The 26,384-nt window shown below is 41.7% G+C and overlaps 2 non-coding genes and 1 pseudogene across 2 annotated transcripts; 1 reads left to right on the forward strand and 2 right to left on the reverse strand.

Annotated features, from left to right (window-relative positions):
* Nucleotides 1-4,021: 4,021 nt before the first annotated feature.
* LOC140308029 (U2 spliceosomal RNA) lies at nucleotides 4,022-4,212 on the reverse strand. Its single transcript, XR_011916040.1, has one exon. It is a non-coding gene; the product is annotated as a U2 spliceosomal RNA (small nuclear RNA).
* Nucleotides 4,213-9,184: 4,972 nt separating this feature from the next.
* On the forward strand, nucleotides 9,185-9,361 carry LOC140308044 (U2 spliceosomal RNA; annotated as a pseudogene).
* Nucleotides 9,362-21,508: 12,147 nt separating this feature from the next.
* On the reverse strand, nucleotides 21,509-21,699 carry LOC140308030 (U2 spliceosomal RNA). The gene has a single exon (XR_011916041.1). It is a non-coding gene; the product is annotated as a U2 spliceosomal RNA (small nuclear RNA).
* Between the last annotated feature and the right edge of the window lie 4,685 nt (nucleotides 21,700-26,384).

Genomic DNA, 26,384 nt, shown 5'->3' on the forward strand with positions numbered 1-26,384 from the left:
TACTCACAGACGAACAACTCCGCTCCCGCATTTGATGGTGTATAGTTGGGCATTCTCACCCTTTCTCATCAGCTTTTTGCAAATTATGATCTGACATTCACACCTACTTGCAGTCGAACAGTTCTGCTCCCGCTTTTGATTATGTTTGGTTGGATATTCGAACCTTTTCTTAACTGCTTTTTACAAACTTTGGTTGGACGTTCACACCTTCTCGTAGCCGAACACATCCACAGCTGCTTTTGATGATGTATGGTTGGGCATTCGCACCTTTTCTTAACCATTTTTCAGTAATTATTGGTGGACATTCAGACCTTCTTGCAGCTGAACACCTCCGCTCCGCTTTTGATGGTGTATAGTCGGGCTTTTGAGCCTTTTCTTCCCCGGTTTTTACAAATTATGGTTGGACATTCAGACCTTGCAGCCGAAAACCTCCGCTCCCTCTTTTGATCATACATTGTCGGGCATTCGCACCTTTTCGCTTTTGATGATGCATGGTCCGGCATTCTTACCTTTTCTAACACATTTTTCAGCACTTATGGTCGGACATTCACACCTACTCAGAGCCGAACAGCTCCGCTCCCGCATTTGATGGTGTATAGTCGGGCATTCTCACCCTTTCTCATCAGCTTTTTGCAAATTATGATCTGACATTCACACCTGCTTTAAATAATGTATGGTTGGGCATTCGCACCTTTTTTTACCCATTTTTTAGGAATTATGGGTGGACATTCACACCGTCTTGCAGCTGAACACCTCCTCTCCCGCTTATGATCATGTGCGGTTTGATATTCGAAAATTTTCTTTCATGTTTTAAAGAAATTATTGATGGACATTCAGACCTTCTTGCAGCTGAACCCCTCTGCTCGCGCTTTTGATGGTGTATAGTCGGGCTTCCGAGCCTTTTCTTCCCGCTTTTTACAAACTATGGTTGGACATTCAAGACCTTCTTGCAACCTAACACCTCCGCTCCCTCTTTTGATCATACATTGTTGGGCATTCGCACCTTGTCTTAACCGCTTTTTACAAACTTTAGTCGGACATTCAGACCTTCTTGCAGCTGAACCACCTCTGCTCCCTGTTTTGATCATGTATGTTCTGGAGATACTACCTTTTCTTACCCGTTTGTGAGCAATTTTGGCTGGACATTCACACCTACTCACAGCTGAACAAATCCGCTACCGCATTTGATGGTGTATAGTCGGGCATTATCACCCTTTCTCATCAGCTTTTTGCAAATTATGATCTGACATTCACACCTACTTGCAGTCGAACAGCTCTGCTCTCGCTTTTGATTATGTTTGGTTGGATATTCGAACCTTTTCTTAACTGCTTTTTACAAACTTTGGTCGGACGTTCACACCTTCTTGCAGCCGAACACCTCCGTTTCCGCTTTTGATGGTATATATTCGGGCATTCGAACCTTTTCTTACCCGCTTTTTACCAACTATGGTCGGACATTCGCATCATCTTACAGCGGAACACCTCCGCTCCCTCTTTTGATGGTGTATTTTCGGGCATTCGCACCTTTTCTTACCCGCTTTTTACAAACTATGGTTGGACATTCAAACCTTCTTGTAGCCGAAAACCTCCACTCCCTCTTTTGATCATACATTGTCGGGCATTCGCACCTTTTCTTACCCGCTTTCTACAAACTATGCTCGGACATTCAAACCTTCTTGTAGCCAAACACATCCACTCCTGCTTTTGTTGATGTATGGTTGGGCATTCGAACCTACTTGTTGCCCGCTTTTCATTAATTATGGGTGGACATTCAGACCTACTTGCAGCCGAACACCTCGGCTTCCGCTTTTGATGGTGTATATTTTTGCATTCGAACCTTTTCTTACCCGCTTTTTACAAACCATGGTCGGACTTTCACACCTTCTTTTAGCCGAACAACTCCGCTCCCGCTATTGATTGTGTAGAGTCGGGTATTTTAACCTTTTCTTACCCGCTTTTTACCAACTATGGTTGGACATTCACACCTTCTTACAGCGGAACACCTCCGCTCCCTCTTTTGATGGTGTATGTTCGGGCATTCGAACCTTTTCTTACCCACTTTTTACAAACTATGCTCGGACATTCACACCTTCTTGCAGCGAAACACCTCCGCTCCCTCTTTTGATTGTGTATGTTCGGGCATTCAAACCTTTTTTTTACCTCTTCTTCTTTTCAGTAATTATTGGTGGACATTCAGACCTTCTTGCAGCTGAACACCTCTGCTCCCGCTTTTGATGGTGTATAGTCGGGCTTTCGAGGCTTTTCTTCAACGGTGTTTACAAATTATGGTTGGAAATTCACACCTTGCAGCCGAACACCTCCGCTCCCTCTTTTGATCATACATTGTCGGACATTCGCACCTTGTCTTACCCGCGTTTTACAAACCATGGTCGGACATTCACAGCTTCCTCTCCACCATACTTGTATGGTGGGATATTCACACCCACTTGCATCCGAAGACCTCCGCCCCCACTTTTGTTGATATTTAGTCGGTCATTCACACCTTACCCGTTTTCTTGCAGCCAAATACCTCTGATCTCGCTTTTGATGATGTAAGATTGGGCATTCAGACCTTGCTTTTCCTGCTTTTCACCAACTATAGACGGACATTCACACCTTCTTGCAGCCGAACACTTCCGCTCCACCTTTTAGGTTTCTATCACACCTTTTTTTTCACCGCATTTTATAGATTATGGTTGGAAATTCTCAACCACTCATCCGAAGACCTCTCCTCCCGCTTTTGTTAATATATTTGAACTTTAGCCAGACATTCACACCTACTTGCAGCCGAACACCACCTCTCTAGCTTTTGATGATGTATGGTCCGGCATTCCTACCGTTTCTAACACATTTTTCAGCAATTATGGTAGGACATTCACACCTTCTTGCAGCTGAACACCTCCTCTCCCACTTATGATCATATGCAGATTGATTTTCGAAAATTTTCTTTCATGTTTTCTAGCAATTAATGAAGGACATTTAGACCTTCTTGCAGCTGAACACCTCCGCTCCCGCTTTTGATCATACATTGTCAGGCATTCGAACCTTGTCTTACAAACTTTAGTCAAACATTCACACCTTTTTGCAGCCGAACACAGTTTTTTTCAGCCGATTTTGGGCATTCGAACCTTTTCATACCCACTTTTTACCAACTATGGTCGGACATTCAAACCTTCTTGTAGCCGAACACATCCAGTCCTGCTTTTGATGATGTATGTTCAGGCATTCGAACCTTTTCTTACCCGCTTTTTACAAACTATGCTCGGACATTCAAACCTTCTTGTAGCCGAACACATCCACTCCTGCTTTTGATGATGTATGGTTGGGCATTCGAACCTACTTGTTGCCCGCTTTTCATTAATTATGGGTGGACATTCACACCTTGTCGCAGCCAAACACCTCCGCTCCCTGTTTTGATCATGTATGGTTGGACATTCGCACCTTTTCTCATCCGCTTTTTGCAAACTATGGTCGGCCATTCACAGCTTCCTCTCCACCATACTTCTATGGTGGGATATTCACACCCACTTGCATCCGAAGACCTCCGCCCCCACTTTTGTTGATATTTAGTCGGTCATTCGCACCTTACCCACTTTTGGCAAACTATGGCCTTCTTGCAGCCAAAAACCTCTGATCTCGCTTTTGATGATGTAAGGTTGGGCATTCATACCTTGCTTCACCTGCTTTTCACCAAATATAGTCGGACATTCACACCTTCTTGCAGCCGAACACTTCCGCTCCACCTTTTAGTTTTCTATGGGGCATTCACACCTTTTTTTTCACCGCATTTTATAAAAACACCACAGGAACACCGTATTGAGGCTTTGTTCTGACCGCTCATTCGGTGTCGCGTTTCTTTCAAGCAATTCTCCTGGTTAGCCCGCACTCGGCTCGCTCCCAGAACTGTGTTAAAGTCTACTTCGCATTCACTCTCTTTTCTCAGCAGACTAAAAGAAAGTTTCATCTTGGGCTCCCTGAAACTTCCATCCTGCACCGCTGTTTGCTTTTTCACAAGAGCAGAGGAGAGCGCACCGTTCCCAGGGGCACTACAGTACCGGGTCGATGCTTGGAGTGAACGGAGCAAGCTCCTTTTACAACTCCTATTGATACAAATCCATTTAATATGTAGTCCTCGCATAGAGGACACATCAGACATTAAACTAATAAGAACAGATACTACACTTGATCTTAGCCAAAAGGCCGAGAAGCGATAACTGTCCACTGGTTCACGTCTGAGGGCCCTTCCTGGCACAATGCGCACTTGTAGCGGTGTTCTTTTTATGGCCATAGTTTCACTTTGCACCTCGGCCCACCCGCTGCACTGAGCACTCTTCAGCCCTTTTAAATGGTATAACTTTACACTACCGCACGCTCCAGCGAGCACCATTCAAGCAACAACTTTGCACTCCATCTTCGAACATAGGCACAGTCGCAACAAGTAAGGCGACTCTACTCAGAGAAGTCACTCTGCACAGTAACAAGATTTCTTTTGCACAGACAGAAAGGGCTTCATCCGCAAAGGTAAAGCCTGCCAAAAATAGAAACAACTCATTAGTGCTGCTCAACGTTGTACTTTGCAGTAAAAGAAAGAGCAAATCTAAAGATTCAGGAATCCGAGAATAAGCTTACTTCCATGAGTTCTTCACGATTTCGGATTTTGCTATAAAATTAATTCCTTCACTCAAACTAAATTAAAACTGCTAAACCGCTAATCTGTTACATGCAAGGCAGATGTCAAATTCACCGAAATAGGATCTAAGGGTATTTGGCCAATCGAGCTGTAGCAGCTTCGGTAAAAGAGTATAAGTTGAAGAGTTTGTGAATAAAGGTGTGCGCACACATAGTGAGTTGTAGGAAAATAGGCAGGGAGCAATGCCGGCTGGGGTATAGGTTCTTGTATGTTGTCTGACTGTTTGATTTGAATGTGTTGTGTAAGTGTCCTGTTGAATGTTACATGTTTGGGCTTTGACACGCTTCACTGTGGTTGTTAACTGTGTGGTGTGTCCTGAAATGTTATATGTTTGGGCTGTGTGACATGCTTAATGCTTTTCAGTAGCAACCCACTTATTCATATATAGCAACTGACAACATAAGAAGTCCGGACATACTTTGATAGTAGTTGTAGAAGTATCCTTATTGATAATAGATAAACTAATTCATAGTGATAGAACAGTAGATGAACAGGTGCCTGCACATGTCTCATGAAAATAAAATGGGTGTATGATTGCTGACGGCAGAGCAATACTGCCAAACTTATGAGTTCTTGTGGCAAACTTGATTCAGTGTCTTGACGTGTATACGCTGTTTCGCTGACTTGTCACAAGAAACAAAGTATGTTTGATAAGATCCGACCATTTTATTACGGGAGGATCAGTATGTATGGATTCTGATGTGACTGATAAACTCATTCGTATCTTAAGCATAATCTAATACGTGAGACAACGCCCTGGCACACAATCAAAAAAAAAAAAAAGAGAGAGCGGTTTTGTGTCCCCACAGTCCATAATGTAGAAAAGAGAGAAAAAAGCCTTTCTGATTTGTTGTGTGTGCTCACAGTGCAGAGTGTAGAGAAAAGAGAGAAAAGAAAGCCGTTTTGGTGTCACGGGTGTTGTGACTTACACACACACATTTCTGAATTGAGAAAGGAAATTATTTTAGAGGAAGCACTAGAGTTTAGATCCCACATTTGTTGATAGGCATTCATTTAATTTTTCTTTTAATCAGTTTTAAAGTGAATACTAACTGAGAAATGAAAAAGGTGAAGAGTTTAGAAGCTTGGTTCAAGAGCAAAACTTGGTTTATGATCAGCTGAGTCTCTAAACAGAACAGCAAAGGGCTTCATCGAACATTTAAAAAAGATTCAGATTGTTAGAATATCCAGAATTTATAGGAATGGTGGTGATTACTCTTATTTTCTAGAATGGAAATAACTGCACCATGTCTGTTTTATGAATTTAAGGGGCTAAAAAGTTTTGTTCTCGTTTTTCTATGATTAACCGAATGTATGTGAGAGTCCAAACAGACAGAAGGGTTACGGCCGAGCGCTGGACCTTCCAAAAAAGATGAGACAGGCTGGACCCGTGCCATACTAGTTAAGGCCTGCCTGTGGATAACAGGTTCTTTAAACTCTCACACACACAAACTCACACACGTTCGCACACATACACCCATACACACACACATTCTTGAACTTGCTGCAAGATTAAACCTTTGCATTAACTGACTCCAGCAACTCTGAGTCTCATTGAGAGACTTTTCTCAACAATTGGGTCCTCAAACCAGATCTCAACGTTTTTTCCGCTGTCCAGGGTCGGAGCTGAAACCGTGCACGGGGGAGTCCAGTACTCCTAATGAAAGACCCCCTGCTGAATTGCGGTAATTAGGGGCCAGTGTCCACTGAAAGGGGGAAAAAGGGACGAGATCGTACTTTTGAATCAATGGCCAGAAGCCATTGGCAGTGCAGGCATCAACTATAATGGTGTTATTTCACCCATTAACACTTAAGGTACCTCATGCAGTGGCTGTGATATGGTTACTTAACAAAATATCTTTACCAGACATCTCTTCTACATAACAGTTCTTCTTTCACAGCCACACCTTGTTGTCGAGAGATGTGCTACACTTAATCCATCCACACTGCTACCTACCCTACAGATGGAAAGCCAGAAATAACCATCAGTGTTTTACCCAGGCCAGACTTAACTGATATACGTTATGAAAATGCAGAAATAACTATATTTATTCAACAGATCAAGGAAAAAAACCCTGATGGCACAAATGCTACAGGATTTGCAGTAGTAACAGAAACTGAAGTTTTCTTAAAACAACCACTACCAAAAAATTACTCTGTTCAAGCAGTCGAATTGGTAGCTTTAACTGAAGCTTGTAAATTAAATAACAAAAAGGTTGTTAACGTTTACACTGACAGTCAGTATGCCTTCTCAACTGTACATGTGTTAACACAGCATTGGAAAAACAGGTATGTTGACATCCACAGCTAAATGTATAAACTACAAATATTTTAGCATTATTAGATGTTATTCAATTGCCATCTACAATAGACTCGTATGAATGACCGGAAGGAAAACCATACTGCCAAAGAATTTGTTTAAATATGCTGCAGTATTGAGCCACGGACCATGTCATGTCTCAACAGGAGGGATGGAAGCAATAATGAACCAGGTTTTTACAGCATATGGTTTTACTAATTATTAAAAACATTTTTTTAGAATAAATAAATGAATAAAGTTTTGTCTAGCAGGTCAAATATGTGCAAAATACATTCCACAGGGCAATCTAAGACCAAAACGAAGATAATTCCCTAAGCCAGTGTATCTTTTTCAACATATTTGTTTGGATTTCATTATTTCATTATTTTGTAGATTTCATTGAACTAAATTAATGTTAAGGGAAACGATTCTGCTCAGTGACAACAGAGGTTTTTACCAAATGGTCTGAAATATTTCCATGTGCACAAGCAGATGCACTCTCAGTAGCAAAATCACGCGTAAAATAACTCATTTCTAGATTTGAAATTCCTGAAAAGATCTTCAGTGATAATTTGACACACTTTGTAAACAATGTCATCTCACTGATGGCAAAGAACTTAAAATAGACCTTAGAAACCACTGTGATATAGAAGGTTTCGCTAACACATTGGAATTGTTTTACTATTTACATATGCATGTGCAGTGAAGAATTGCTTGCTGCTGATAAATGCAAAGAAGAACAGCTTACACATAAATGCTCACATATAGGCTGCTGAATGCAATGAAGACCTGCTTATCCAGTAAAGTTCAATGTCAATGTGTAATATTCAATTAGGATTTGCAAAACAGTGAAGTTAAACAATGAATGGGTCCATAGTCGGTATGAGAAGACTACAGGAATATTTACCTGGGTGTACGTTCAAACAGAGATGAGAAAATTGCGATAAATTATTGTTTGTTTGTTTGTTAGTATGTATATGAATGTTATGTGTATAAACTGTGTTGAGTTGTAGTTACTCAGTAGTGTCTCAGTGAAACAACCGACGGGGGAAGCCTTGCGGTGACAACAAAAGCAGTGTTTTACTGATCAGTCAAGTTGCTCCAGTGTACTCCATACAAACTGGTTGGCTACTGAAGGGATAGAAAATGGGGAATACTTGTTTTAAAGCAAACAAGGAATTAGATGGGAAAAATACATGTTTTAACGGGACCCAGACAATATTAAATACTCAGACAGATGGGAGAAGAAGTGTAGTTTTGTAGGACATCACAAAATTATTACATAAAATGAGTGAAATCAATTGAAGAATGCCTTTCTGAAGAGCTGATTACCACAGATGAGCAGCTTTGCGACCAAGCACATTGTAGATCGCTTTACTGCCAAAATGATCTAGTTTAATGGATTGGTTTAGACATTTATAACAGCATTTTAAGAACAAAGAGAGAAACAAAAAGGGACAACGCTTCATGGTGGAAGGTGATGTATAAATAACTGTGTATATGATGAAGGAGAGACCATTTGAGCAGCACAGCCATTTCGCAGCACAGGGACAGCAGTCCAAGTTAAAGGATCTCCCATGTGGTATCACCTGTCACACTGTGTCAAGGCATCAAAAGAAGAAAAAATCACCAAACTCAAGGACAAAGAGACGAAGACTCCGGTGAACGAAGAGAGAGGACATACAAACCAGAAATACAAAAGGATGCTCGATATCAAGATCCAGAAGAAGAGGCTAACAATGCCACGAACACTTACGATGCTGGGAATGATGCCAGCAATGAACAGAGAAGAAGATTCAGTGTCATCAATCTGCAACACGTGCCTCTAATGAGGGGGTGAATATAGAATCCTCAACGATTACAACGTCTCTGGGAACTGTGACAACAACAAGGTTTAAACCATTTTGATATATATTGTAACCTATTGGCTAAGGAATAGTGCTGAAAATGAGGTAAATCTAATCCACCACTGTCCTTGGTCTTCTGTAGGGTTTTTAAACTAATACGTGGTGGTTTGTTTTTCCACAGAAATTTGGAGATGCATGAATCTAGTGACTTAAACCAAGTAGCAGATGGTTTTATGGGGATCATTGAGAACAAATAGTTAACTTTTGGTAGTATCATCATTTTAATGGTTGTAACTCTCCCCATAAGTGATATAGGTAAGGACTTCCAACGAGAGAGATCGTCCTCTACTCTCTTTACTAATTGCACATAATCCATCTGTACTTATCAGTTTAATATGTGATATGTCTATGCAAGGACTACATATTAAATGGATTTTTATCAATAGGAGTTGAAAAAGGAGCTTGCTCCGTTCACTCCAAGCATCGACCCGGTACTGCAGTGCCGCTGGGAACGGTGCGCTCTCCTCTGCTCTTGTGAAAAAGCTAACAGCGGTGCAGGATGGAAGTTTCTTTTAGTCTGCTGAGAAAAGAGAGTGAATGCGAAGTAGACTTTAACACGGCTCTGGGAGCGAGCCGAGTGCGGGCTAACCAGGAGAAATGCTTGAAAGAAACGCGACACCGAATGAGCGGTCAGAACAAAGCCTCAATACGGTGTTCCTGTGGTGTTTTTATAAAATGCGGTGAAAATAAAGGTGTGAATGCCCCATAGAAAACTAAAAGGTGGAGCGGAAGTGTTCGGCTGCAAGAAGGTGTGAATGTCCGACTATATTTGGTGAAAAGCAGGTGAAGCAAGGTCTGAATGCCCAACCTTACATCATCAAAAGCGAGATCAGAGGTTTTTGGCTGCAAGAAGGCCATAGTTTGCCAAAAGCGGGTAAGGTGCGAATGACCGACTAAATATCAACAAAAGTGGGGGCGGAGGTCTTCGGATGCAAGTGGGTGTGAATATCCCACCATACAAGTATGGTGGAGAGGAAGCTGTGAATGGCCGACCATAGTTTGCAAAAAGCGGGTGAGAAAAGGTGCGAATGTCCAACCATACATGATCGAAACAGGGTGTTTGGCTGCGACAAGGTGTGAATGTCCACCCATAATTAATGAAAAGCGGGCAACAAGTAGGTTCGAATGCCATACCATACATCATCAAAAGCAGGAGTGGATGTGTTCGGCTACAAGAAGGTTTGAATGTCCGAGCATAGTTTGTAAAAAGCGGGTAAGAAAAGGTTCGAATGCCCGAACATACACCATCAAAAGAGGGAGCGGAGGTGTTCCGCTGTAAGACGGTGTGAATGTCCGACCATAGTTGGTAAAAAGTGGGTATGAAAAGGTGCGAATGCCCAAATTCGGCTGCAAAAAACTGTGTTCGGCTGCAAAAAGGTGTGAATGTTCGACTAAAGTTTGTAAAAAGCGGGTAAGACAAGGTGCGAATGCCTGACAATGTATGATCAAAAGCGGGAGCGGAGGTGTTCAGCTGCAAGAAGGTCTAAATGTCCATAATTAATTGCTAGAAAACATGAAAGAAAATTTTCGAAAATCAATCCGCACATGATCATAAGTGGGAGAGGAGGTGTTCAGCTGCAAGAAGGTGTGAATATCCTACCATAATTGCTGAAAAATGTGTTAGAAACGGTAAGAATCCCGGACCATACCTCATCAAAAGCTAGAGAGGTGGTGTTCGGCTACAAGTAGGTGTGAATGTCTGACTAAAGTTCAAATATATTAACAAAAGCGGGAGGAGAGGTCTTCGGATGAGTGGTTGAGAATTTCCAACCATAATCTATAAAATGCGGTGAAAAAAAAGGTGTGATAGAAACCTAAAAGGTGGAGCGGAAGTGTTCGGCTGCAAGAAGGTGTGAATGTCCATCTATAGTTGGTGAAAAGCAGGAAAAGCAAGGTCTGAATGCCCAATCTTACATCATCAAAAGCGAGATCAGAGGTGTTTGGCGGCAAGAAAACGGGTAAGGTGTGAATGACCGACTAAATATCAACAAAAGTGGGGGCGGAGATCTTCGGATGCAAGTGGGTGTGAATATCCCACCATACAAGTATGGTGGAGAGGAAGCTGTGAATGGCCGACCATAGTTTGCAAAAAGCGGGTGAGAAAAGGTGCGAATGTCCAACCATACATGATCAAAAGAGGGAGCGGAGGTGTTTGGCTGTGACAAGGTGTGAATGTCCACCCATAATTAATGAAAAGCGGGCAACAAGTAGGTTCGAATGCCCAACCATACATCAACAAAAGCAGGAGTGGATGTGTTTGGCTACAAGAAGGTTTGAATGTCCGAGCATAGTTTGTAAAAAGCGGGTAAGAAAAGGTGCGAATGCCCGACAAAGTATGATCAAAAGAGGGAGTGGAGGTTTTCGGCTACAAGGTTTGAATGTACGACCATAGTTTGTAAAAAGCGGGTAAGAAAAGGTGCGAATGCCCGAAAATACACCATCAAAAGAGGGAGCGGAGGTGTTACACTTGAAAGACGGAGTGAATGTCCGACCATAGTTGGTAAAAAGTGGGTAAGAAAAGGTTCGAATGCCCGAATATATACCATCAAAAGCGGAAGCGGAGGTGTTCGGCTGCAAGAAGGTGTGAACGTCCGACCAAAGTTTGTAAAAAGCAGTTAAGAAAAGGTTCGAATATCCAACCAAACATAATCAAAAGTGGGAGCAGAGCTGTTCGACTGCAAGTAGGTGTGAATATCCACCCATAATTCCTGAAAAATGGGTAAGAAAAGGTGCGAATGCCCAACCATACATCATCAAAAGAAGAAGTGGATGTGTTCTGCTACAAGAAGGTTTGAATGTCCGACCATAGTTTGTAAAAAGCGGGTAAGAAAAAGTTCGAATGCCCGAACATACACCATCAAAAGAGGGAGCGGAGGTGTTCCGCTGTAAGATGCTGCGAATGTCCGACCATAGTTGGTAAAAAGCGGGTAAGAAAAGGTTAAAAAACCGGACTGTACACAATCAATAGCGGGAGCGGAGTTGTTCGGCTACAAGAAGGTGTGAAAGTCCGACCATGGTTTGTAAAACGCGGGTAAGACAAGATGCGAATGCCCGACAATGTATGATCAAAAGAGGGAGCGGAGTGTTTCGGCTGCAAGGTCTGAATTTCCAACCATAATTTGTAAACACCGTTGAAGAAAAGGCTCGAAAGCCCGACTATACACCATCAAAAGCGGGAGCGGAGGTGTTCAGCTGCAAGAAGGTTTGAATATCCACCAATAATTACTGAAAAATGGGTAAGAAAAGGTGTGAATGCCCAACTATACATCATCAAAAGCAGAAGTGGATGTGTTCGGCCACAAGAAGGTTTGAATGTCCGACCATAGTTTGTAAAAGGCGGGTAAGAAAAGGTTCGAATGCCCGAACATACACAATCAAAAGAGGGAGCGGAGGTGTTTCACTGCAAGAAGGTGTGAATGTCCAAGCATAGTTTGTAAAAAGTGGGTAAGAAAAGGTTCGAATGCCCGAACATACACCATCAAAAGAGGGAGCGGAGGTGTTCCACTGTAAGAAGGTGTGAATGTCCGACCATAGTTGGTAAAAAGCGGGTAAGAAAAGGCTAAAATACCCAACTCTACACAATCAATAGCGGGAGCGGAGTTGTTCGGCTAAAAGAAGGTATGAAAGTCCGACCATGGTTTGTAAAAAGCGGGTAAGAAAAGGTTCGAATGCCAAAATATACACCATCAAAAGCGGAAGCCGAGGTGTTCGGCTGCAAGTAGGTGTGAATGTCAGATCATAATTTGTAAAAAGCTGATGAGAAAGGTGTGAATGACCAACAATAATTGCTGAAAAATGTGTTAGAAAAGGTAAGAATGCCGGACCATTCATCATCAAAAGCGGGAGAAGAGGTGTTCGGCTGCAAGAAGCTGTGAATGTCCAGCCATAATAACTCAAAAACGGGTAAGAAAAGGTAGTATTGCCAGACCATAAATGATCAAAACAGGGAGCGGAGGTGTTCCGCTGTAAGAAGGTGTGAATGTCCCACCATAATTGGTAAAAAGCGGGTAAGAAAAGGTTAAAATACCCGACTGTACACAATCAATAGCGGGAGCGGAGTTGTTTGGCTACTAAAAGGTGTGAAAGTCCGACCATGGTTTGTAAAAAGCGGGTAAGAAAAGTTGCGAATGCCGGACAATGTATGATCAAAAGAGGGAGCGGAGGTTTTCGGCTAAAAGAAGGTCTAAATGTCCAACCATAATTTGTAAAAACCGGGGAAGAAAAGGCTCGGAAGCCCGACTATACACCATCAAAAGCGGGAGCGGAGGTGTTCAGCTGCAAGAAGGTCTGAATGTCCATCAATAATTGCTAGAAAACATGAAAAAAAATGTTCGAATATCCAACCGCACATGATCATAAGTGGGAGAGGAGGTGTTCAGCTGCAAGAAGGTGTGAATGTCCACCCATAATTCCTCAAAAATGGGTAAAAAAAAGGTGCGAATGCCCAACCATACATCATCAAAAGCAGGACTGGATGTGTTCGGCTACAAGAAGGTTTGAATGTCCGAGCATAGTTTGTAAAAAGCGGGTAAGAAAAGGTTCGAATGCCCGAACCTACACCATCAAAAGAGGGAGCGGAGGTGTTCCGCCATAAGAAGGTGTGAATGTCCGACCGTAGTTGGTAAAAAGCGGGTAAGAAAAGGTTAAAATACCCGACTGTACACAATCAATAGCGGGAAGGGATGTGTTCGGCTACAAGAAAGTGTGAAAGTCCAACCACGTTTTGTAAAAAGCGGTTAAGAAAAGGTGCGAATGCCCGACAATGTATGATCAAAAGAGGGAGCGGAGGTTTTCGGCTGCAAGAAGGTCTGAATGTCCAACCATAATTTGTAAAAACCGGGGAAGAAAAGGCTCGAAAGCCCGACTATACACCATCAAAAGCGGGAGCAGAGGTGTTCAGCTGCAAGAAGGTCTCAATGTCCATCAATAATTGCTAGAAAACATGAAAGAAAATTTTCGAATATCAAACCGCACATTATCATATGCGGGAGAGGAGGTGTTCAGCTGCAAGATGGTGTGAATGTCCACCCATAATTCCTGAAAAATGGGTAAAAAAAGGTGCGAATGCCCAACCATACAACATCAAAAGCAGGTGTGAATGTAAGATCATAATTTGCAAAAACCTGATGAGAAATGGTGAGAATGCCCGACTATACACCATCAAATGCGGGAGCGGAGGTGTTCGGCTGTGAGTAGGTGTGAATGTCCGACCATACTTGCTGAAAAATATGACAAAGCAGTTTTCACTTGGTTTGAGTGAAGGAATTCATTTTATATCAAAATCCGAAATTGTGTAGAACTCGTGGAAATAAGTTTATTCTCGGATTCCTAAAGGTTTAGTGTTGTTCTTTGGTATACTGCAAAGTAATACTTTCTATTTTGTTGAAACCGATTCAGACATGGATAAATATGAAGGACAAAGCAGTTTTAACTTGGTTTGAGTGAAGGAATTCATTTTATATCAAAATCCGAAATTGTGTAGAACTCGTGGAAATAAGTTTATTCTCGGATTCCTAAAGGTTTAGTGTTGTTCTTTGGTATACTGCAAAGTAATACTTTCTATTTTGTTGAAACCGATTCAGACATGGATAAATATGAAGGACAAAGCAGTTTTAACTTGGTTTGAGTGAAGGAATTCATTTTATATCAAAATCCGAAATTGTGTAGAACTGGTGATAAGAAGCTTATTTTCCGATTCCTAAAGGTTTAGTGTTGTTCTTTGGTATACTGCAAAGTAATACTTTCTTTTTTGTTGAAACCTATTCAGACATGGATAAATATGAAGGACAAAAGCAGTTTTAACTTGGTTTGAGTGAACGAATTCATTTTATATCAAAATCCGAAATTGTGTAGAACTCGTAAATCGACGCTTATTCTCGGATTCCTGAAAAGGTTTAGAGTTGTTCTTTCCTATCCTGCAAAGTACAACGTTCTTTTTTGTTTAAAGCTATTTAGACATGAATAAATATGAAGGACAAAGCAGTTTTAACTTGGTTTGAGTGAAGGCATTCATTTTATATCAAAATCCGAAATTGTGTAGAACTCTTGAAAAGAAGATTATTCTCGGATTCCTAAAGGTTTAGTGTTGTTCTTTCCTATCCTGCAAAGTACAACGTTCTTTTTTGTTTAAAGCTATTATGACATGGATAAATATGAAGGACAAAGCAGTTTTAACTTAATCGGTTTCAACAAAATAGAAAGTATTACTTTGCAGTATACCAAAGAACAACACTAAACCTTTAGGAATCCGAGAATAAACTTATTTCCACGAGTTCTACACAATTTCGGATTTTGATATAAAATGAATTCCTTCACTCAAACCAAGTTAAAACTGCTTTTTCCTTGATATTTGTCCATGTCTGAATCGGTTTCAACAAAATAAAAAGTATTACTTTGCAGTATACCAAAGAACAACACTAAACCTTTAGGAATCCGAGAATAAACTTATTTCCACGAGTTCTACACAATTTCGGATTTCTATATAAAATGAAATCCTTCACTCAAACCAAGTGAAAACTGCTTTGTCATATTTTTCAGCAAGTATGGTCGGACATTCACACCTACTCACAGCCGAACACCTCCGCTCCCGCATTTGATGGTGTATAGTCGGGCATTCTCACCATTTCTCATCAGGTTTTTGCAAATTATGATCTGATATTCACACCTGCTTTTGATGATGTATGGTTGGGCATTCGCACCTTTTTTTACCCATTTTTCAGGAATTATGGGTGGACATTCACACCTTCTTGCAGCTGAACACCTCCTCTCCCGCATATGATCATGTGCGGTTTGATATTCGAAAATTTTCTTTCATGTTTTTTAGGAATTATTGATGGACATTGAGACCTTCTTGCAGCTGAACACCTCTGCTCCCGCTTTTGATGGTGTATAGTCGGGCTTCCGAGCCTTTTCTTCCCCGGTTTTTACAAATTATGGTTGGACATTCAGACCTTCTTGCAGCCGAAAACCTCCGCTCCCTCTTTTGATCATACATTGTCGGGCATTCACACCTTTTCTTAACCGCTTTTTACAAAACATGGTCGGACTTTCACACCTTCTTGTAGCCGAACACATCCCTTCCCGCTATTGATTGTGTACAGACGGCCATTTTAACCTTTTCTTACCCGCTTTTTACCAACTACGGTCGGACATTCACACCTTCTTATGGCGGAACACCTCCGCTCCCTCTTTTGATGGTGTATGTTTGGGCATTCGAACCTTTTCTTACCCGCTTTTAACAAACTATGCTCGGACATTCAAACCTTGTAGCCGAACACATCCAGTCCTGCTTTTGATGATGTATGGTTGGGCATTCGCACCTTTTTTTTTACCCATTTTTGAGGAATTATGGGTGGACATTCACACCTTCTTGCAGCTAAACACCTCCGCTCCCACTTATGATCATGTGCGGTTTGATATTCGAAAATTTTCTTTCATGTTTTCTAGCAATTATTGATGGACATTCAGACCTTCTTGCAGCTGAACCCCTCTGCTCCCGCTTTTGATGGTGTATAGTCGGGCTTTCGAGCCTTTTCTTCCCCGGTTTTTACAAATTATGGTTGGACATTCAGAGCTTCTTTTAGCCGAAAACCTCCGCTCCCTCTTTTGATCATACATTGTCGGGCATTCGCACCTTTTCTTACCCGCTATTTACAAAACATGGTCGGACTTTCACACCTTCTTGTAGCCGAACACATTCGCTCCCGCTATTGATTGTGTACAGTCGGGTATTTTAACCTTTTCTTACCCACTTTTTACCAACTACGGTCGGACATTCACACCTTCTTATGGCGGAACACCTCCGCTCCCTCTTTTGATGGTGTATGTTTGGGCATTCGAACCTTTTCTTACCCGCTTTTTACAAACTATGGTCGGACATTCAAACCTTCTTGTAGCCGAACACATCCAGTTCTGCTTTTGAGGATGTATGGTCGGACTTTCACACCTTTTAGTAGCCAAACAACTCCGCTCCCGCTATTGATTGTGTACAGTCGGGTATTTTAACCTTTTCTTACCCGCTTTTTATCAATTATGGTCGGACATTCACACCTTCTTACAGCGGAACACCTCCGCTCCCTGTTTTGATCATTTATGGTCTGGCAATACTACCTTTTCTTACCCGTTTTTGAGTAATTATGGCTGGACATTCACAGCTTCTTGCATCCGAACACCCCTTCTCTGCTTTTGATGATGAATAGTCCGGCATTCTTACCTTTTCTAACACATTTTTCAGTAATTATTGTCGGTCATTCACACCTTTCTCATCAGCTTTTTGCAAATTATGATCTGACATTCACACCTACTTGCAGCCGAACACCTCGGCTTCCGTTTTTGATGGTGTATATTTTGGCATTCGAACCTTTTCTTACCCACTTTTTACAAACTATGCTCGGACATTCACACCTGCTTGCAGCGAAACCCCTCCGCTCCCTCTTTTGATTGTGTATGTTCGGGCATTCAAACCTTTTCTTATCCGCTTTTTACAAACTATGGTCGGACATTCAAACCTTCTTGTGGCCGAACACATCCACTTCTGCTTTTTATGATGTATAGTTGGGCATTCACACCTTTCCTTACCCATTTTTCAGTAATTATTGGTTGGAAATTCAGACCTTGCAGCCGAACACCTCCGCTCCCTCTTTTGATCATACATTGTCGGGCATTCGCACCTTGTCTTACCCGCGTTTTACAAACCATGGTCGGACTTTCACACCTTCTTGTAGCCGAACAACTCCGCTCCCGCTATTGATTGTGTAGAGTCGGGTATTTTAACCTTTTCTTACCCGCTTTTTACCAATTATGGTCGGACTTTCACACCGTCTTACAACGGAACACCTCCGCTCCCTCTTTTGATGGTGTATGTTCGGGCATTCAAACTTTTTCTTACCCACTTTTTACAAACTATGGTCGGACATTCAAACCTTCTTGTAGCAGAACACATCCACTTCTTCTTTTGATGATGTATGGTTGGGCATTCGCACCTTTTCTTACCCATTTTTCAGGAATTATGGGTGGACATTCACACCTACTTGCAGTCGAACAGCTCTGCTCCCACTTTTGATTATGTTTGGTTGGATATTCGAACCTTTTCTTAACTGCTTTTTACAAACTTTGGTCGGACGTTCACACCTTCTTGCAGCCGAACACCTCCGTTTCCGCTTTTGATGGTATATATTCGGGCATTCGAACCTTTTCTTACCCGCTTTTTACCAACTATGGTCGGACATTCGCACCATCTTACAGCGGAACACCTCCGCTCCCTCTTTTGATGGTGTATTTTCGGGCATTCGCACCTTTTCTTACCCGCTTTTTACAAACTATGGTTGGACATTCAAACCTTCTTGTAGCCGAAAACCTCCACTCCCTCTTTTGATCATACATTGTCGGGCATTCGCACCTTTTCTTACCCGCTTTTTACAAACTATGCTCGGACATTCAAACCTTCTTGTAGCCAAACACATCCACTCCTGCTTTTGTTGATGTATGGTTGGGCATTCGAACCTACTTGTTGCCCGCTTTTCATTAATTATGGGTGGACATTCACACCTACTTGCAGCCGAACACCTCGGCTTCCGCTTTTCATGGTGTGTATTTTTGCATTCGAACCTTTTCTTACCCGCTTTTTACAAACCATGGTCGGACTTTCACACCTTCTTTTAGCCGAACAACTCCGCTCCCGCTATTGATTGTGTAGAGTCGGGTATTTTAACCTTTTCTTACCCGCTTTTTACCAACTATGGTTGGACATTCACACCTTCTTACAGCGGAAAACCTCCGCTCCCTCTTTTGATTGTGTATGTTCGGGCATTCAAACCTTTTCTTACCCGCCTTTTACAAACTATGGTCGGACATTCAAACCTTCTTGTGGCCGAACACATCCACTTCTGCTTGTGATGATGTATAGTTGGGCATTCACACCTTTTCTTACCCATTTCTCAGTAATTATTGGTGGACATTCAGACCTTCTTGCAGCTGAACACCTCTGCTCCCGCTTTTGATGGTGTATAGTCGGGCTTTCGAGGCTTTTCTTCAACGGTGTTTACAAATTATGGTTGGAAATTCAGACCTTGCAGCCGAACACCTCCGCTCCCTCTTTTGATCATACATTGTCGGGCATTCGCACCTTGTCTTACCCGCGTTTTACAAACCATGGTCGGACTTTCACACCTTCTTGTAGCCGAACAACTCCGCTCCCGCTATTGAATGTGTACAGTCGGGTATTTTAACCTTTTCTTACCTGCTTTTTACCAATTATGGTCGGACATTCACACCGTCTTACAGCGGAACACCTCCGCTCCCAATTTTGATGGTGTATGTTCGAGCATTCGAACTTTTTCTTACCCACTTTTTACAAGCTATGGTCGGACTTTCACACCTTCTTTTAGCCGAACAACTCCGCTCCCGCTATTGATTGTGTAGAGTCGGGTATTTTAACCTTTTCTTACCCGCTTTTTTCCAACTATGGTTGGACATTCACACCTTCTTACAGCGGAACACCTCCGCTCCCTCTTTTGATGGTGTATGTTCGGGCATTCGAACCTTTTCTTACCCGCTTTTTACAAACTATGCTCGGACATTCACACCTTCTTGCAGCGAAACACCTCCGCTCCCTCTTTTGATTGTGTATGTTCGGGCATTCAAACCTTTTCTTACCCGCCTTTTACAAACTATGGTCGGACATTCAAACCTTCTTGTGGCCGAACACATCCACTTCTGCTTTTGATGATGTATAGTTGGGCATTCACACCTCTTCTTACCCATTTTCAGTAATTATTGGTGGACATTCAGACCTTCTTGCAGCTGAACACCTCTGCTCCCGCTTTTGATGGTGTATAGTCGGGCTTTCGAGGCTTTTCTTCAACGGTGTTTACAAATTATGGTTGGAAATTCAGACCTTGCAGCCGAACACCTCCGCTCCCTCTTTTGATCATACATTGTCGGACATTCGCACCTTGTCTTACCCGCGTTTTACAAACCATGGTCGGACATTCACAGCTTCCTCTCCACCATACTTGTATGGTGGGATATTCACACCCACTTGCATCCGAAGACCTCCGCCCCCACTTTTGTTGATATTTAGTCGGTCATTCACACCTTACCCGTTTTCTTGCAGCCAAACACCTCTGATCTCGCTTTTGATGATGTAAGATTGGGCATTCAGACCTTGCTTTTCCTGCTTTTCACCAACTATAGACGGACATTCACACCTTCTTGCAGCCGAACACTTCCGCTCCACCTTTTAGGTTTCTATCACACCTTTTTTTTCACCGCATTTTATAGATTACGGTTGGAAATTCTCAACCACTCATCCGAAGAGCTCTCCTCCCGCTTTTGTTAATATATTTGAACTTTAGTCAGACATTCACACCTACTTGCAGCCGAACACCACCTCTCTAGCTTTTGATGATGTATGGTCCGGCATTCCTACCGTTTCTAACACATTTTTCAGCAATTATGGTAGGACATTCACACCTTCTTGCAGCTGAACACCTCCTCTCCCACTTATGATCATATGCAGATTGATTTTCGAAAATTTTCTTTCATGTTTTCTAGCAATTAATGATGGACATTTAGACCTTCTTGCAGCTGAATACCTCCGCTCCCGCTTTTGATCATACATTGTCAGGCATTCGAACCTTGTCTTACAAACTTTAGTCAAACATTCACACCTTTTTGCAGCCGAACACAGTTTTTTTCAGCCGATTTTGGGCATTCGAACCTTTTCATACCCACTTTTTATCAACTATGGTCGGACATTCAAACCTTCTTGTAGCCGAACACATCCAGTCCTGCTTTTGATGATGTATGTTCAGGCATTCGAACCTTTTCTTACCCGCTTTTTACAAACTATGCTCAGACATTCAAACCTTCTTGTAGCCGAACACATCCACTCCTGCTTTTGATGATGTATGGTTGGGCATTCGAACCTACTTGTTGCCCGCTTTTCATTAATTATGGGTGGACATTCACACCTTGTCGCAGCCAAACACCTCCGCTCCCTGTTTTGATCATGTATGGTTGGACATTCGCACCTTTTCTCACCCGCTTTTTGCAAACTATGGTCGGCCATTCACAGCTTCCTCTCCACCATACTTCTATGGTGGGATATTCACACCCACTTGCATCCGAAGACCTCCGCCCCCACTTTTGTTGATATTTAGTCGGTCATTCGCACCTTACCCACTTTTGGCAAACTATGGCCTTCTTGCAGCCAAAAACCTCTGATCTCGCTTTTGATGATGTAAGGTTGGGCATTCAGACCTTGCTTCACCTGCTTTTCACCAAATATAGTCGGACATTCACACCTTCTTGCAGCCGAACACTTCCGCTCCACCTTTTAGTTTTCTATGGGGCATTCACACCTTTTTTTTCACCGCATTTTATAAAAACACCACAGGAACACCGTATTGAGGCTTTGTTCTGACCGCTCATTCGGTGTCGCGTTTCTTTCAAGCAATTCTCCTGGTTAGCCCGCACTCGGCTCGCTCCCAGAACCGTGTTAAAGTCTACTTCGCATTCACTCTCTTTTCTCAGCAGACTAAAAGAAAGTTTCATCTTGGGCTCCCTGAAACTTCCATCCTGCACCGCTGTTTGCTTTTTCACAAGAGCAGAGGAGAGCGCACCGTTCCCAGGGGCACTACAGTACCGGGTCGATGCTTGGAGTGAACGGAGCAAGCTCCTTTTTCAACTCCTATTGATACAAATCCATTTAATATGTAGTCCTCGCATAGAGTACACATCAGACATTAAACTAATAAGAACAGATACTACACTTGATCTTAGCCAAAAGGCCGAGAAGCGATAACTGTCCACTGGTTCACGTCCGAGGGCCCTTCCTGGCACAATGCGCACTTGTAGCGGTGTTCTTTTTATGGCCATAGTGTCACTTTGCACCTCGGCCCACCCGCTGCACTGAGCACTCTTCAGCCCTTTTAAATGGTATAACTTTACACTACCGCACGCTCCAGCGAGCACCATTCAAGCAACAACTTTGCACTCCAGCTTCGAACATTGGCACAGTCGCAACAAGTAAGGCGACTCTACTCAGAGAAGTCACTCTGCACAGTAACAAGATTTCTTTTGCACAGACAGAAAGGGCTTCATCCGCAAAGGTAAAGCCTGCCAAAAATAGAAACAACTCATTAGTGCTGCTCAACGTTGTACTTTGCAGTAAAACAAAGAGCAAATCTAAAGATTCAGGAATCCGAGAATAAGCTTACTTCCATGAGTTCTTCACGATTTCGGATTTTGCTATAAAATGAATTCCTTCACTCAAACTAAATTAAAACTGCTAAACCGCTAATCTGTTACATGCAAGGCAGATGTCAAATTCACCGAAATAGGATCTAAGGGTATTTGGCCAATCGAGCTGTAGCAGCTTCGGTAAAAGAGTATAAGTTGAAGAGTTTGTGAATAAAGGTGTGCGCACACATAGTGAGTTGTAGGAAAATAGGCAGGGAGCAATGCCGGCTGGGGTATAGGTTCTTGTATGTTGTCTGACTGTTTGATTTGAATGTGTTGTGTAAGTGTCCTGTTGAATGTTACATGTTTGGGCTTTGACACGCTTCACTGTGGTTGTTAACTGTGTGGTGTGTCCTGAAATGTTATATGTTTGGGCTGTGTGACATGCTTAATGCTTTTCAGTAGCAACCCACTTATTGATATATAGCAACTGACAACATAAGAAGTCCGGACATACTTTGATAGTAGTTGTAGAAGTATCCTTATTGATAATAGATAAACTAATTCATAGTGATAGAACAGTAGATGAACAGGTGCCTGCACATGTCTCATGAAAATAAAATGGGTGTATGATTGCTGACGGCAGAGCAATACTGCCAAACTTATGAGTTCTTGTGGCAAACTTGATTCAGTGTCTTGACGTGTATACGCTGTTTCGCTGACTTGTCACAAGAAACAAAGTGTGTTTGATAAGATCCGACCATTTTATTACGGGAGGATCAGTATGTATGGATTCTGATGTGACTGATAAACTCATTCGTATCTTAAGCATAATCTAATACGTGAGACAACGCCCTGGCACACAATCAAAAAAAAAAAAAAGAGAGAGCGGTTTTGTGTCCCCACAGTCCATAATGTAGAAAAGAGAGAAAAAAAGCCTTTCTGATTTGTTGTGTGTGCTCACAGTGCAGAGTGTAGAGAAAAGAGAGAAAAGAAAGCCGTTTTGGTGTCACGGGTGTTGTGACTTACACACACACATTTCTGAATTGAGAAAGGAAATTATTTTAGAGGAAGCACTAGAGTTTAGATCCCACATTTGTTGATAGGCATTCATTTAATTTTTCTTTTAATCAGTTTTAAAGTGAATACTAACTGAGAAATGAAAAAGGTGAAGAGTTTAGAAGCTTGGTTCAAGAGCAAAACTTGGTTTATGATCAGCTGAGTCTCTAAACAGAACAGCAAAGGGCTTCATCGAACATTTAAAAAAGATTCAGATTGTTAGAATATCCAGAATTTATAGGAATGGTGGTGATTACTCTTATTTTCTAGAATGGAAATAACTGCACCATGTCTGTTTTATGAATTTAAGGGGCTAAAAAGTTTTGTTCTCGTTTTTCTATGATTAACCGAATGTATGTGAGAGTCCAAACAGACAGAAGGGTTACGGCCGAGCGCTGGACCTTCCAAAAAAGATGAGACAGGCTGGACCCGTGCCATACTAGTTAAGGCCTGCCTGTGGATAACAGGTTCTTTAAACTCTCACACACACAAACTCACACACGTTCGCACACATACACCCATACACACACACATTCTTGAACTTGCTGCAAGATTAAACCTTTGCATTAACTGACTCCAGCAACTCTGAGTCTCATTGAGAGACTTTTCTCAACAATTGGGTCCTCAAACCAGATCTCAACGTTTTTTCCGCTGTCCAGGGTCGGAGCTGAAACCGTGCACGGGGGAGTCCAGTACTCCTAATGAAAGACCCCCTGCTGAATTGCGGTAATTAGGGGCCAGTGTCCACTGAAAGGGGGAAAAAGGGACGAGATCGTACTTTTGAATCAATGGCCAGAAGCCATTGGCAGTGCAGGCATCAACAATAATGGTGTTATTTCACCCATTAACACTTAAGGTACCTCATGCAGTGGCTGTGATATGGTTACTTAACAAAATATCTTTACCAGACATCTCTCCTACATAACAGTTCTTCTTTCACAGCCACACCTTGTTGTTGAGAGATGTGCTACACTTAATCCATCCACACTGCTACCTACCCCACAGATGGAAAGCCAGAAATAACCATCAGTGTTTTACCCAGGCCAGACTTAACTGATATACGTTATGAAAATGCAGAAATAACTATATTTATTCAACAGATCAAGGAAAAAAACCCTGATGGCACAAATGCTACAGGATTTGCAGTAGTAACAGAAACTGAAGTTTTCTTAAAACAACCACTACCAAAAAATTACTCTGTTCAAGCAGTCGAATTGGTAGCTTTAACTGAAGCTTGTAAATTAAATAACAAAAAGGTTGTTAACGTTTACACTGACAGTCAGTATGCCTTCTCAACTGTACATGTGTTAACACAGCATTGGAAAAACAGGTATGTTGACATCCACAGCTAAATGTATAAACTACAAATATTTTAGCATTATTAGATGTTATTCAATTGCCATCTACAATAGACTCGTATGAATGACCGGAAGGAAAACCATACTGCCAAAGAATTTGTTTAAATATGCTGCAGTATTGAGCCACGGACCATGTCATGTCTCAACAGGAGGGATGGAAGCAATAATGAACCAGGTTTTTACAGCATATGGTTTTACTAATTATTAAAAACATTTTTTTAGAATAAATAAATGAATAAAGTTTTGTCTAGCAGGTCAAATATGTGCAAAATACATTCCACAGGGCAATCTAAGACCAAAACGAAGATAATTCCCTAAGCCAGTGTATCTTTTTCAACATATTTGTTTGGATTTCATTATTTCATTATTTTGTAGATTTCATTGAACTAAATTAATGTTAAGGGAAACGATTCTGCTCAGTGACAACAGAGGTTTTTACCAAATGGTCTGAAATATTTCCATGTGCACAAGCAGATGCACTCTCAGTAGCAAAATCACGCGTAAAATAACTCATTTCTAGATTTGAAATTCCTGAAAAGATCTTCAGTGATAATTTGACACACTTTGTAAACAATGTCATCTCACTGATGGCAAAGAACTTAAAATAGACCTTAGAAACCACTGTGATATAGAAGGTTTCGCTAACACATTGGAATTGTTTTACTATTTACATATGCATGTGCAGTGAAGAATTGCTTGCTGCTGATAAATGCAAAGAAGAACAGCTTACACATAAATGCTCACATATAGGCTGCTGAATGCAATGAAGACCTGCTTATCCAGTAAAGTTCAATGTCAATGTGTAATATTCAATTAGGATTTGCAAAACAGTGAAGTTAAACAATGAATGGGTCCATAGTCGGTATGAGAAGACTACAGGAATATTTACCTGGGTGTACGTTCAAACAGAGATGAGAAAATTGCGATAAATTATTGTTTGTTTGTTTGTTAGTATGTATATGAATGTTATGTGTATAAACTGTGTTGAGTTGTAGTTACTCAGTAGTGTCTCAGTGAAACAACCGACGGGGGAAGCCTTGCGGTGACAACAAAAGCAGTGTTTTACTGATCAGTCAAGTTGCTCCAGTGTACTCCATACAAACTGGTTGGCTACTGAAGGGATAGAAAATGGGGAATACTTGTTTTAAAGCAAACAAGGAATTAGATGGGAAAAATACATGTTTTAACGGGACCCAGACAATATTAAATACTCAGACAGATGGGAGAAGAAGTGTAGTTTTGTAGGAAATCACAAAATTATTACATAAAATGAGTGAAATCAATTGAAGAATGCCTTTCTGAAGAGCTGTTTACCACAGATGAGCAGCTTTGCGACCAAGCACATTGTAGATCGCTTTACTGCCAAAATGATCTAGTTTAATGGATTGGTTTAGACATTTATAACAGCATTTTAAGAACAAAGAGAGAAACAAAAAGCGACAACGCTTCATGGTGGAAGGTGATGTATAAATAACTGTGTATATGATGAAGGAGAGACCATTTGAGCAGCACAGCCATTTCGCAGCACAGGGACAGCAGTTAAAGTTAAAGGATCTCCCATGTGGTATCACCTGTCACACTGTGTCAAGGCATCAAAAGAAGAAAAAATCACCAAACTCAAGGACAAAGAGACGAAGACTCCGGTGAACGAAGAGAGAGGACTTACAAACCAGAAATACAAAAGGATGCTCGATATCAAGATCCAGAAGAAGAGGCTAACAATGCCACGAACACTTACGATGCTGGGAATGATGCCAGCAATGAACAGAGAAGAAGATTCAGTGTCATCAATCTGCAACACGTGCCTCTAATGAGGGGGTGAATATAGAATCCTCAACGATTACAACGTCTCTGGGAACTGTGACAACAACAAGGTTTAAACCATTTTG

Source organism: Leuresthes tenuis, unplaced genomic scaffold, assembly GCF_036924035.1.
Source record: "Leuresthes tenuis unplaced genomic scaffold, fLeuTen1.0.hap1 SCAF_5, whole genome shotgun sequence".
NCBI classification, from domain to species: Eukaryota; Metazoa; Chordata; class Actinopteri; order Atheriniformes; family Atherinopsidae; genus Leuresthes; species Leuresthes tenuis.